The following is a 14,950-nucleotide window of genomic DNA, read 5'->3' on the forward strand; positions in this document are numbered from 1 at the left end:
GTGGACTATTTTCAAAATGGGGAGAGAATTCAAAGGTCATAGGTACAAAGGGACTTGGGAGTCCTTGTGCAGGGGTTCTCAACTTGGGGTCCATGGACCCCTTGCTTAATGGTATTGGTCCATTGCACAAAAAAGGTTGGAAACCCCTGCCCTAAAGGTTAACTTGCAGGTTCAGATGCTGGCAAGGAAGGGTGGTTAATCTATGGAATTCATTGCTACAGAGGGCTGTGCAAGCCAAATCATTGTATATATTTAAGTTGGTAGGATCTTAATTAACCAGGATGTCAAAAGTTATGGGGAAAATGGGTTGAGAAAGAAAATAAATCAGCCATGATGGAATAGTGGAGCAGACTCAATGGGCTGAATAACGTAATTCTGCTCCCAGTTCTTATGGCCTTATAATGGTTATGGCCTAAATTTAATTACATAGATAAAAGATAAGGTGAGCATGATTACTTTATAAAAGTAATTAATCGACCCTTCTTAAATGGAATATTAGGAATGCATGAATCTTACTCTATTGACTGTAAAGGAAGAAAAGATCTGGAATGGATTTATAACAATAGGACAATACAAGGAGCTTCTTAGTGTGAGAAAGCATTTAGAATTGCTTAATATTTTTGTATTCCTGATTTGATGTTTTTGATAGGAAAGGAATGCATCTTTAGAAGATGCATACGTCAATAGATAAACCAGGAGTATAAAGCAAATGAAACTCTAATAGGCTTTTACCAGAATCAGTGACAGTTTAGATTCAAATATCCTGCATTCACTGATTTTCAGAATTTGTTTTATTCCAGAATGAGATGGTATTGCATAATGGAGTTCCAGTCAATACAGCTCGCAATTGACAATTAAATCAATCCGTTAATCTTCTTTTGTATAGAAGATATAGTAAGTTTCCTTGTATAGTATTTTTGAATGTGAAAATCATGTTGCACTTAAGACTTTGTCATAGAGATTAATATGTTATTGCTTATAATATATAAAGTAAAGGAGAAAGCATGGTAATATTTGTATGTAGCACTAGAATCTGTCTAGAAGTGGTTAGTTATGTACTGTATCATAGAAAACACTAGTGTTGCCAAGAGACTGTACTATATACAGTATTAAGTTGTGTGGGGTGATTCTTGCTTTCAGGTTTGTATCCCAGAAGGGAGAATAGAGTTGAAGGATGCTTGAGTACAAGGCTGTCTGTGGTCATTTATCCCTTAAGGCCAGAAAGATCAGCTTTTATTCCTTGGAAAACAAAATCTGTTTTGTTTGACTATTATTCTTGAAGCTTCATGCAAGTGGAACCCTCTTCTCACCTTTCCTATGACACTTTTCAAAACAAAATAATATTTATAAAGTTACCTTCAGTCTTACAATTTTGAACTGAGACTCAGACTATTCTATCTTTTCTGATAGATTAAAGCTCTCAGATCCAATATGTTTTGTACCTTCAGTGATTTTATTTTTTCATAGCTGTTTATAGGAACCTTTCTGTGGTTTAACCAGGAGTCTGGAACTTGTCTGCTTACCTTCTGGAAATGAACATCAGTACTTGTATCCTATGCCCCAGTTAACAGCAAGCATTTGACATGCCTCCTTCACCAACCTATCTACTATACCTGTACTACTATCTTTTGGGTACCTTTGGACTTGTATACCAAGGCCCTTTTGTTACCTTTTGCATTTCTAATGTCTTGTCTATGTATACCCACCACCCGAAGTTTCCATTTCTCCTGCAGTTTTTTCCCCAAAGAGTATGTCCTATCTCCTTGCCAAAATAAACTCCAGACAATTTCTTATTGGGTATTTGAAAGCTGTGTCCACTCTGCAAGTAATTTGTGTCTCACATATTTCATTACAGTCCATGTCATTTGCAAATTATGAGATTGTACTTCCAATTCCCTTTTTAAATTGTTCATTTAACTGTTGAATGAGGCAAATGTCCTACACCAATCATTGTGAGGCACCAGCTCCCAGCCTTTTCCATCTGAGTAATAACTGATGAACATTCATTCTGTTCTTATTTGCAGTCAGCATGCTAGTCAATGTGTTACTTGTGCTTGGAACCACATATTCCATTCTAAGCCATGAGTCTGTTTTCCGGAAGCAAGTAAATAGCAGCAGAAAGTTGATCATCGGTTTTGTGGGGTTCTACCTTAACGTACACTGGCATATTCTCAACATTGAAGTGAAGCTCTTTGGTGGGCAAGTAATATTTTCTACCACATTGCATGTGAGAAAATTAACTCAAATTACAATTTAAAATTTACCCTTCCTAAAGTGTAGGTTATGCTTGAACAAACCTAGAACATGACATTCATATATGTCATAATTTGAGCTATTGGTTTGTGTAGTATTTGTTGTAAAATACGTATACTGTAATGTTAGAATAGCATGTTAAGTAAGCCTAGTGATAAGGCTGCTATGATCCACTCTGTTTCAACTAAGGAATGACTTGTTGTCAAGGAAACTGATATGCATGAATTCTATTTCTTCAGCCTTGCTTTCCTGAATGCTACTATTCTCTCCTAACTTTTGGAGTCAATTTGTGTGATGGGGAAAGAGAGAGGGATGAAAAGAGCAGAATTTGACCATGTTGTAAGTTGATAGTTAACTGGGAAATATAGCTGAGATTGTTTTAGTTATGTGCTGCAGTACAAAGAAACCTGTTGGGAATGATGTGAGATAATGTTGATGTTACAGCGTAGATTCAAATATAAACATGAGCATCACCATTAATAATATGCTGTTGCATGATGTTTTAACATATTACAGGTAATATAATTTTTGCAGTTAGAGTAACAGAAAGATTACAAAGAAAATAGCTGTTTGCATCAATGATGGACATGAGTTCAGCTGCAAGGCCCCAACTTCTGGAATTCCCTCTCAGTCTCTCCAGCTTTCTGACTTGCTGCTGTTGCTTAAAGCATCTTTTAAAGCCTACCTTATCTCCATTCATTTCTTAATATGGCTCACCTTCTATTTAAAAAAAATTAATACTGCATTAATAGTGCATAAATTTAATATATGAAATGCATTGTGTTTCACCTTGAGAAATTGTTATTTCACAGATTTGTGCATCACAGAAACAGGCCCTTCTGCCCTCCATGTTTGTGCTGACCATTGAGTCCCTTTTCCAAGCTAATCCGGTTTACAAGCATTGGATTTGTAACCTCCTATGTCTGGATATTCAATTATCCATCCAGATGGCTACATTAATACTGTTAGAGTGCCTCACCCCCCATCATTTTGCCCTGGATTGTTTCTAAGCCTTTTATTGCTTAACTGCCTTCTGGCCTTGAACATCTCTGCATGGGGCAAAGTTTCTTCTCATCTACTCTATTAATGCCTTAAGTATTGTATGCTTGTATGAGGTTCTTCACCACCCCCCCCCAACTCCTTTGTTCTGAAGAAAATAAACCCAGCCCATCAAGTCTTATTTCATAACTGAAAAACTCCATCCCAGCTGACATCTGGGTGATTCTCTTAATGCACTCTCTCCAAGGCAATCACATCCTTCCTATTGTCTGCCAAACTGAACTGCATACAATATTCCAGCCACGGCTTGACTGATATTTTCCAACATCTTACCAAGACTACTTTTGTATTCTATGTGCCAATTAATGAAGGTGTTGTTGGGGATCTTTGAACTCGGTTGCCTCTAAGGTTTCTTTGTTCCTCAGAGTTCTTTAGACCCAACCGTGCATGGAATAGGTCCTATCCCTTATTAGACCTCCCCAAAATGCATCACTTTACATTTATTGTGATTAAGTTCTGTCTGCCTTTGCTCTGTCCAACTTATCAGCTGATCATTTTCATTCTGTAGGCAAAGGCTATCTCCCTCACTATCAATAATTTTCAAATCATCTGCAAATTTACCAGTTATTCTGCCTACATGGGCATTAATGTATATGGCAAACAACAAAGGTCCCAGCACCAATCCCTGTAAGTTACAAGACTTCCTGTCACAAAAGCAACCCTCCACCATCATTTTCTGTCTCCAACTTTCATGCTAATTTTGGATCCAACTTGCCTTGGACTTTCATGGTCATGGTGTTTGCCCTTTTCCCTAATCTTTCACATTGGAACTTATCAAAGGCCTTAATGAAGTCCATGTAAACCACTGTCATCATCCATATATTTATTACTTCAAAAACCATCTGAATTAAATTACTCAGACAGTATCTCCCAGCACCAAGTCCTTGATCAATCCATGCCTTTTAGTTTAGATTAACTTGTTCTTCAAGATCTTTTTCCAGAAATTTCTGTACCACTAATATTAGATGTATCATTAGTAATTTTATTTCAAATATTTCAAGAGGATAAGACTTGAGAGAATAGGACCAATCAAGTGTGACAGTGGAAAAGTGTGTATGGAACCGGAGGAGATGGCAGAGGTACTTAATGAATACTTTGCTTCAGTATTCACTACGGAAAAGGATCTTGGCGATTATAGGGATGACTTGCAGCGGTCCGAAAAGCTTGAGCATGTAGATATTGAGGAAGAGGATGTGCTGGAGCTTTTGGAAAGCATCAAGTTGGATAAGTCACTGAGACCGGACAGAATGTACCCCAGGCTACTGTGGGAAGTGAGGGAGGAGATTGCTGAGCCTCTGGCGATGATCTTTGCATCATCAATGAGGATGGGAGAGGTTCAGGAAGATTGGAGGGTTGCGGATGTTGTCCCTTATTCAAGAAAGGGAGTAGGGATAGCCCAGGAAATTATAGGCCAGTGAGTCTTACTTCAGTGGATGGTAAGTTGATGGAGAAGATCCTGAGAGGCAGGATTTGTGAACATTTGGAGAGGCATAATAAGATTAGGGGTAGTCAGCATGGCCTTGTCAAAGGCAGGTCGTGCCTTACAAGCCTGATTGAATTTTTTGAGGATGTGACTAAACACATTGATGAGGGTAGAGCCGTAGATGCAGTGTATATGGATTTTAGCAAGGCATTTGATGAGGTACCCCATGCAAGGCTTATTGAGAAAGTAAAGAGCCATGGGATCTAAGGGGACATTGCTTTGTGGATCCAGAACTGGCTTGCCCACAGAAGACAAAGGGTGGTTGTAGACAGGTCATATTCTGCATGGAGGCCAGTGACCAGTGGTGTGCCTCAGGGATCTGTTCTGAGACCCCTACTCTTTGTGATTTTTATAAATGACCTGGATGAGGAAGTGGAGGGACGGGTTAGTAAATTTGCTGATGACACAAAGGTTGGGGGTGTTGTGGATAGTGTGGAGGGCTGTCAGAGGTTACAGTGGGACATTGCTAGGATGCAAAACTGGGCTGAGAAGTGGCAGATGGAGTTCAACCCAGATAAGTGTGAGGTGGTTCATTTTGGTAGGTCAAGTACGATGGCAGAATATAGCATTAATGGTAAGACTCTTGGCAGTGTGGAGGATCAAAAGGATCTTGCAGTCCAAGTCCATTGGACATTCAAAGCTGCTGCGCAGGTTAACTGTGTAGTTAAGAAGGCATACAGTGCATTGGCCTTCATCAATTGTGGGATTGAGTTTGAGAGCCGAGAGGTAATGTTGTAGCTATATAGGACACTGGTTTCACTACAGGAAGGATGTGGAAACCATAGAAAGGGTGCAGAGGGGATTTACAAGGATGTTGCCTGGATTGGGGAGCATGCTTTATGAGAATAGGTTGAGTGAACTTGGCCTTTTCTCCTTGGAGTGACAGAGGATGAGAGGTGACCTGATGGGGTGTACAAGATAATGAGAGGCATTGATTGTGTGGATCATCAGAGACTTTTTCCCAGGGCTGAAATGGCTAGCATGAGAGGGCATAGTTTTAAGGTGCTTGGAAATAGGGACAGAGGGGATATCAGGGGTAAGGTTTTTACCCAGCGAGTGGTGAGTGCATGGAATGGGCCACCAGCGGTGGTGGTGTAGGCAGAAACAATAGGGTATTTTAAGAGATTCCTGGATGGATACATGGAGCTTAGAAAAATAAAGGGCTATGGGTAAGCCTAGGTAGTTCTAAGGTAAGGACATGTTCGGCACAGCTTTGTGGGCCGAAGGGCCTATATTGTGCTGTAGGTTTTCTATGTTTCTATATGATTTTGTGTAAATTGAAAGGTTTTTCCAATATTTAACCTGCCTATCATAGATATATGCCATCAAAATGTTTTAATGGAGATTATTATTTGGGAAGTAATATTCTGGATATAGTCTAGAATACAGTTGTCATATTGCAATATCACCAAAGAAGTTAGTGTACAACATGATCTTTTTCATCTGAAGTCTCCTCCAGAGCTGTAGTTTCAAAGAGTACTGCTTCAATGTAACATACTCCTTGTGTTGCTGACAACCTTGGCAGTTAGTGTGATGCTATTACAGCTTGAGGCATCGGAGTTTGGAGTTCAGGTCTGGCACTGTGTGTAAGAAGTTTGTACATTCTTCCCCTGAGCATGTGAATTTTTTTTCCAGGTTTGCCTGTTTCCTCCCACAGTCCAAAGATGTACCTACCCTTTGGTAGGTTAATTGGTATGTAATCGTAAATTGTGCTGTGTTTAGGCTGGTGTTAAATAGGTGGATTGCTGGGTGGTGTGGCTTGTTGGCTGGAAAGGCCTGTTCTGTAATGTATCTCTAGATGAATGAACGAATAAATAAATAAATAAACAGACTAGGCTGGCGTCATACTTCTTGCAAGTACGATAGTTCTGGTTGCTGGAGGCAGTGTACCTCAGGCCCAGGACATTACTGCAGGGGCTCTTCAGAGACGTTCTCCTGACAATGCAGCTGCTTCATCGATGACCTTGCTTTCATTTTTGTCATAAAGCAGTGATCTAGAAATTAAATAATCCAAAAGTAAAACGTCATTTGGCAAAATATTGGAATCCATTGTTAAGGTAGTGGTACAGGCTACTTAAGCTACAGTATGATTTAGGAGAGTCAACATGCTTATAAGAAAGGAAAATCATGTTTGTCAAATCTCAATTTTCTGAGAAAAGTGATGAGCAGTATAAAAAGGGAATAGTAGATCCAGATTTTGAAAAAAGTCTTTGACTATGCTGGAGGAAATATCCATGAATAGAGAATTGATTAAAGTACAGAAAACAGTAGGAGTAAACAGGCCATTTTCAGGTTAGCAGGCTGTTACTCGTGGAATGATATTGTAATTAGTATGGGCTCTTAATCTATTCCCAGGCTATTAGTAATTTAAGAAGAATGCAGTGTGTCTGCTAAGGGTTTAGATATTAATAAGGAGGGCAAGAAAATGGTAGATCTAGTATAATACGGTTAGGAGAATAGAAAAGTGGTAGTATTTTAACACTCTGCAAAATTAGAAAAAATGGTGCAGACAGAGATCTTCATGTGCTAATAATCATTGAATTGTAAAAATAGCGTGAATACAGCTGGCAAGGCAAAGACATTTATTGCAACAGACTTGGAGTACACAAGTTGGAAAGTTTTGCTGTAATTGTGTAGGGTTTTTGCAAGATTCTATCTGGAATATACAGTTTTGATGTCCGCACACAAGGAAAGATATTTGGAGTCAGTCCAACATTGATTTGTGACATGCAAACGAGGAAATCTGCAGATGCTGGAAATTCGAGCAACACACATCAAAGTTACTGGTGAACGCAGCAGGCCAGGCAGCATCTCTAGGAAGAGGTACAGTCGACGTTTCGGGCTGAGACCCTTCGTCAGGACTAACTGTAGGAAGAGCTAGTAAGAGATTTGAGAGGGGGAGGGGGGAGATCCAAAATGATAGGAGAAGACAGGAGGGGGAGGGATGGAGCTAAGAGCTGGACAGGGGATAGGCAAAAGGGATACGAGAGGATCATGGGACAGGGTTTTCCCCTCCTCCCCTTTTCTTTCTCCCTCGGCCTCCTGTCCCATGATCCTCTCATATCCCTTTTGCCAATCAACTGTCCAGCTCTTGGCTCCATCCACCCCCCCCCCCGTATTCTCCTATCATTTTGGATCTCACCCCTCCCCCTCCCACTTTCAAATTTCTTACTAGCTCTTCTTTCAGTCAGTCCTGACGAAGGGTCTCGGCCTGAAACGCCGACTGTAGCTCTTCCTAGAGACGCTGCCTGGCCTGCTGCATTCACCAGCAACTTTGATGTGTGTTGCTTGATTTGTGACATGAGGGGTTGCTCCGAGAAGAGAATGGGTAAAGTTAGCAAATAGTCACTGGAGTTTGGAAGATTGAATAATGGTTTAATTGGATTGTACAAGATTCTAGGAGAGATGATGAAATGCCACCCAGATGCTGAAAGGCTTCTTCCTCAGGTGGGAACATCCTGTACCAGGGGTATAATCTTCACATAAGGTTATCCAGTTTGGACTGAAATTAGCATTTTTTCTCAGTGTATGTAAAGTTTCAGAATTTTTTATCTTCATGTGAACCTTCACTAGTTTGTCATTGAGTTCTGGACAGTATGAAGTTTAGATGGGAAAGTAGAGGAGGTACAGAATCAGCCATGAGCTGACTGAACGCAGAATAGGTTTCAGGAACCTCTAACTAAATCTATCAGAACAGATTATCCTGATAGATGGCACAGTGGTAAACTGTAAAGAGGGAATAGTCTTGAATGTCCTTAAGTTGGATTCTAGATCTTTGCAAGTCTCATGATGTTAGGTTATAGTTGGATAATAAACCTTCTGCTGTATACCACTTAGTGCTTTCCCTGAGTTCAGCTTATGGCCCTCTTCTATTACTACCATTAAGGCGGAGGTACACGAGTCTGAAGAACTATACCTAATGTATTAGGAACATCATGTTTTCCTCTGCCATCAGATTTCTGAATAGTCCATGAACTAATGGACACTGCCTCGCAATTCCTCTTTTTCACTATTTATTTATTTTTATTGTTAACTTAAAGCGATTTTTTTTTTTTGTCTTGCACTGTACTGCTGTCACAAAACACTTTTCATAACAACCTAATTCTGAATTATGAATCCCAATGATAACAAAAGCCACCGTTGGGCATGGTCTCGGCCTGAAACTTTGACTGCACTTCTTCCTAGAGATGCTGCCTGGCCTGCTGCGTTCACCAGCAACTTTTATGTGTGTTGTTGGGCATGGTAGATCTTTTAAGTGTTTACAATACTTTTCAGCTAAAGTTTGCCAGTACTTCATTTGTATTGGTCTCTCCTGAAGTATTCAGTGTTGTAGAAACTAGTCTTCAGCTAATTCAGTGTTCCCATGGGGAATTATTTGAATGCAGCAAAGGCTATAGAAGTTAATACTGTTGCATATTGTGTGGAGCAAGAACTTCAGCAGAGTAGTATGATTAAGTGTTCTTATTGAGTCATGTTAGTAATGGTACACGTTGGGCAACTTGCAATGTAGAAGCTATGAACAGGGCCCACTGAGACAAAAGATGGGCACACTCAGAAAGAGAGTGCCTCCCACACATTGGAGGCCTGTAGGTATGTAACAGACACTATCCGGAGTGTACTGCAGGTAAATCTTGAAGTTAAACGTGCTCTTATACAACTATGATACTGCCAAACACCTGGTAGTATGGAGATTTGTTCTGGTATATTCTACCCGTTAAAAAGCATGCAAATAAAGTACTGTCCTATCAGTTCTAATCGTCAGCAAAGTGGTGGAAGCTGCCTAAGAAAATGTTTTTAAGCTTAATATTCATCATTAAATCTGCCTACTCGTGTTTATCTTGGTTTGTACTTTAGCTTAGTACTCGTTATCTCCAGACAACATTACAGCCTTAGTCCAAACATGGACGAAAGAGCTGAGTTTCGGCAGTGAGGCAGAATTGCCTATTTTTATAGTCAAATTATGCCTTGGCATTGTATCCAATTAAGGTTTCTTTGTACAATGGAAGGAAATGGGAAGCCAGTACATTCTCTATTCTAGCTCAAGTTTACACAAAAGATAATGGTGAGGTTATTGGGGGGGTCAATCGTTTGAGCTGTAGCAATATTAATTCAGCATTTCTATAGGGCAATATCCAATGTGCAACTTTTCATGTCATTTTCCATATTAGTAAGGTCAGAAGTATGTATGTAATTATACCTAACTCCACAGGTGATTTTAAAAAAATAACACTTTTCAGTAGGACCTTGATAGCATTCAGCCATAGTCTGGTAAGTGGAAAATATTATTAACTGTCATGGAATAGCCATTTCCAACCAGAGAGAATCTAACAATCTGTACATGACACTAAGTGGGATTACCATCACCAGAATCTTTATCTTTAAGATGGCATTCAACATTGACCTGAAATAACTAGTAAATAGGAAGTGTAGAAAAGTGACTATGAATTTCATAGGATGGGATTTGCTACCTGAGTCCCAAAAACCCTTCCACCATCTACAGGGCAAAAGTATGTTGTATAATGGTGCCAGGATGAGTGCAGCTCTGTGCACTACCCAGCCTTAGCCTATTTGTTTGACATGCAGTCCTCTGTTCTGAACATTTATTCTCTCCATTATCAGCAGACTAGATGTACCACAGTGGGTACCTCTAGAAAGTGCTTTGCAGCAATACCCATTCTTCTAAACAGCACCTCCCTACCCTGCATGTCCATCAAGAATAAAGGCAGTAGCCGTAATGGGATGTCAGCACCTGTGAGTTTCCTTTTAATGTAACACCATATTGAAATTAAAGTATATCAGTGAGGTCCCAAAGTGGGAACTCATGGGCCAACAGTATTGTGGGGCTACAATAGTTCATGAAGCTTCACTATCACCTTTCACCATCCCCAGTCATGTGGGGGACAAGTGGTAGCTTTGCCCAGTTCCTGAAAGTAAATTGAAAAGTGAGTACATTGGTGGATGATTGAACAGGGTAATTGCAGGTATAGGTAGAAAATTGACAAATGACGTTGTGGTACACATGCCAGCTAGCCATCTGACATGTGTTGGGTTAACCTGTGACGTTCAGTGGCATTTTCTATCAACAGAAACTGCATTGTAGTTACAAGAACAGGTCAGAAAATGGATAACGGGTATACATAATTCAGATCCAAACTTGAATCTTTTCCGCAATCCACGTAATGATCTCCTTTTGCCTTGATAAATATACCTGTAATGGAGGCTATCTGTTGGTCACGGTCGACTATGGATATTGCATCATAGTAGCTGTCTACGTGATATGCAAGCCTGTACACAAGCCAGGGCAGTATAATGTGGAAAACAAGCTGCTGCCCATGCAGCAGGCATCATTCCATGCAGCTGATGCATCCAAAGGAACAGCAGAGACTGGCAGGTTGGCAGCAGCAGCATTGCAGGAGTTGCCAGTCAGCATTGAAATCAATTTGGCACTGCCTTAGGGACTCTAGCTCCGGGTTTTTCCTTGGGGTTTACTCCTGAAGCCTTCCCCTTAAGTAGGTACGGCTGCAAAGCAATGGAGTTTTGAGATCTGAGTTTTCTTCCTCCTAGATGACCTGCCAACCACAGCTGATGAGTCCCATCTGCACAAAGTGAGTGGTTTTAAGGTGCCAGTAACCCTTCTGTCAGTAGATACAGTTCCTCTGGGCTTAGTAACTAAGCTACCTGTAAAGGCCAAGAGCTGAACTTAGTTGTATTTGAGATGCATGTCATTGGGAGCATTTAATTGGTAGTGGGAGCTTATCCCCACTGAATCCCCTGACTCTGACAACCTTAAGGAACCGTACCTCCAATAGCACTCAGAATTCTTGTAGGATAAAGTAATGTGCATGATTAGTATCTATTTCACCCCCTTCACCATCAAATCACTGTGGTTGTATTGTGTACCATCAATAAATATACTGCAGCAGCTTGGTAAGATGTGTTATTCTAAGTCTTTTACCAAAGACTGGAAGGACTGGAACCGAACAAGCTGGGGCACACTGAATGTATCCTTCTAAATTGCAGACTTCCTGAGTTTGAAATATATTACCCATGTTGTCAATAACTCAAACTTGTGGGGTTTCCCAAGTTATAGCAAAGTGGATGATTTTGACTGGAAGCACAGTGGCAGTTCATGAAGCTGGCAGTGCCATCTTCAAGAGCAATTAAGAATGACAGGGCAAGAATTTAACGCTCAGTGAGCCCATATCCCATGAGTGATTTTTTTTTCAAAGAAAAGGTCTCTCGTGCATTTTCGTTTAGACAGCCATTGTCTTGTGTGTAAATTTAAGCAGCATTTGCCAGCAGGGTGTTCAGTGCAATTGACTCAACCATAATTTGGCTTCAATGTAAAGGAATTAGGTTGCTGAACTCAACAGTGTAATAATTGAATCAAAGGCAGAAGCCTAGAGGAAAGTGGATTGGAATTCAGTGCAAGGACATCAAAGAATGAAGATGTCTACACAATAGGTGATCTTAAATTTTCATTTTTGTGTCCTTGTGCTAGTAGTAGAATTATCCTTCTCCAACAAAGAGGCAGCTTGTTTGTAATTATACAATAAAATACTGAACTAGATAATGTTTTTGAATATTTTTCATATTAACATAGTTTGAATATTTGTATTATTGATATACGGATGGAACACTTTGGAGTTTGTAATTGCCCTAGATTGCAGAGTAAGCTTTAATTTTATGTGTGTGGGCCATCAGCATGTGTTACCCTCTGTGTAATACACTTACAAATGTGATGGTTTGATGTCTAGAACAAACTCTTAAGTACTAATTATTGGTGTTTTAAATATATACACATGTATATCTGATGATTCATATGATAGAATAAGGGTTTTAGCACAGAATGATCATTTATAACATTTATCTCACTGTATTTTCAGCTATGAACAAACTGGATAAATTCATATCTACTAGGACAACTGGGATTCTTATATTTATAGGCTAAGGTCCAATAAAAATCAAATATTTATGGGGAAAAAAGTATTGTTTTGAAGAGCTCCTTATTTGTGAGGCAAAATCTATCTGCTGAACTTGTTTCTCTCTCAAATCGTTATAAAATTATTGAGGAGGAGAGCTTTGGATTCTAATTAAAATGTGACGAGAAGCTGTATCTGAAAGCATTAATTGTGTTGGTGAGAATTGAGTTTATTTTAGATAGCACTTGAGTGACCTGTAAGGAAGCAGTGAGGCCATAATAAGTGTAGCTAGAGATGGCTTTGATATTTTAACCCTTTAGCATTTTCCAGTGTATGGTAATTTCTTTGTGACTGGAACATTATATACCTGCCTAACTTTACCCAGCTGCAGTCAGGTTGAGATGTCCAACATTAGTTTTATTATCAAAATACATATATGTCACCATATACACCCTGAGGTTCATTCTTTTATGGGCATACTCAACACATCTATAGAATAATAACTATAAGAGAATCGATGAAAGACCACACAACTCGGGCATTCAACTACAGTGCAGAAGACAACAAACTATGCAAATACAAGAGTCCTTGAAAGAGAGTCCATTGGTTGTGGGAACATTTCAATGACGGGGAATGTGATGTTAACCCCTTTGGTTCAAGAGCCTGATGGTTGAGGGGTGGTGGTGCAGCATTACCTAGAAGTTGTTCCTGTATTACTAAACATGAAGATTTGTTGATACTGTATAGCAATATTCTATAATACCTTTGTGGTGATTTTTTTTATTGTAAGGAATGTTAAGTTGCCATGGATGAAGTTGAAACAATTTTTGATATTTTGTTAGAATGCCCAACAACAAGATGAAGTGATGAAACAATGTGGTATCTTAATCAATCATAATCTCCCAATGCAGGAAAATTTAAATTGCAGATTATACAATTTCAAATGGAACACGCATTTGTGATTTGTAAAGACTGTATTAAACTTCAGTGGGTGAAAATATCAGCCAAGCTGCACTGGTGCCAGATGCAGCTAGATTTATATAGCTACTTATACAATTATTGAAACTCGTTTTGAGTGCCAAATGATTTAAAAGACTGGATATCACTGGGTTAGTAGATTGTTTACCAATCTGTCACAATCTAGGTATATCAATTGTAATCTGAGTAAATGTGTTGGAGCATTTGAAAAATATATGAAAATGTTCAAATTGGTTTAGATAAGATTAGCAAAAGCACTGTATGAGACATTTATTTTTATTTTATCTGCTGCAAATGGACATAAGGTTGATCAACATTAAAAACAAGAATTTAGTTTGTTTTATATGAACTTTGCATTAGAATTTGACATTCATTTCTATGTTCCATACACTTTCAACATTAAGGAGCACATTATAATATTAACATAATTAATCAGTCGGTAACCCATAATGAAATATTGAAACAGAAAACCTGGAAGTGCAATCATTTGGCAAACAATGTTTTAAAATAAAAGTTTTCTAGTTATTTAAAAATGCAATCAAATGAATTGATTTAATGAAATTTAGTGATGAGCCTTGATAAACTGAATAGATATTCTCATGCTTGAGGTTTTATTGCGACCACCCTAGCAAGGCACCATGATTCATACATTACTCTAAACTGGATAAGGCTGGGTATTTAGAATTATAGTTGGTTACAACCAACAGGATACACTTGATGACAGGTAAGCGTTGTGGAATCTTATAGAATTCTGCAGTTCTCATGAAGAACCAGTTTGTGCAAAAGAACTAGAACTCCAGAATACTTGTAATTAAGATGGAAAATTAGATTATAAGGATTCAATTGTGTTCCACTGATTTTCAAAGAATTAAGATGCAGAAACATAGAAAGAATGTACTTTCAGTTATAAGGCTGTGGAGAATTTGCTAGCATTTTCTTTGCAGTGTTGGAGATGGTCAGAGACGCTGGATGAATTAGATATGATGTATATTATACGTATCTGTTAAAAGGCAGAATCTAAATGAGATTGTTCTGGAATTTAATTCTCTTTTATAAGAGTTGAATTGAAAGTTAGAAGAGATATGTAAATTTTGAGCACTCTAATTTGTATAACTAAATATCTTTGCAAGTAAACAAAAACACTATCCTAAATTATAAACAGGTTAACTTATTTGTCCAGATGGTTATGATTTTGTTTTCATAATTATTAGTTTAGAAGATTCTTAATTATTGAATAATGTAAAGTAAGTGGTGG

The 14,950-nt window shown here is 38.8% G+C and overlaps 1 protein-coding gene across 7 annotated transcripts in view; it reads left to right on the forward strand.

Moving 5' to 3' along the window:
- The window catches only part of LOC140200457 (transcriptional activator protein Pur-alpha-like), a 163,670-nt gene that overhangs the window by 14,677 nt on the left and 134,043 nt on the right, over positions 1 to 14,950 (forward strand). The window contains exon 3 of one of the 7 annotated variants that reach the window (XR_011886632.1): positions 6,431 to 6,449. The exons of the other annotated variants lie outside the window; for them this stretch is intronic. The gene's annotated coding sequence lies outside the window, so the exon portion shown is untranslated. Of the gene's footprint in view, positions 1 to 6,430; positions 6,450 to 14,950 lie in introns of those variants that run through there. 7 annotated transcript variants of the gene reach the window in all.

Source organism: Mobula birostris, chromosome 7, assembly GCF_030028105.1.
Source record: "Mobula birostris isolate sMobBir1 chromosome 7, sMobBir1.hap1, whole genome shotgun sequence".
NCBI classification, from domain to species: Eukaryota; Metazoa; Chordata; class Chondrichthyes; order Myliobatiformes; family Myliobatidae; genus Mobula; species Mobula birostris.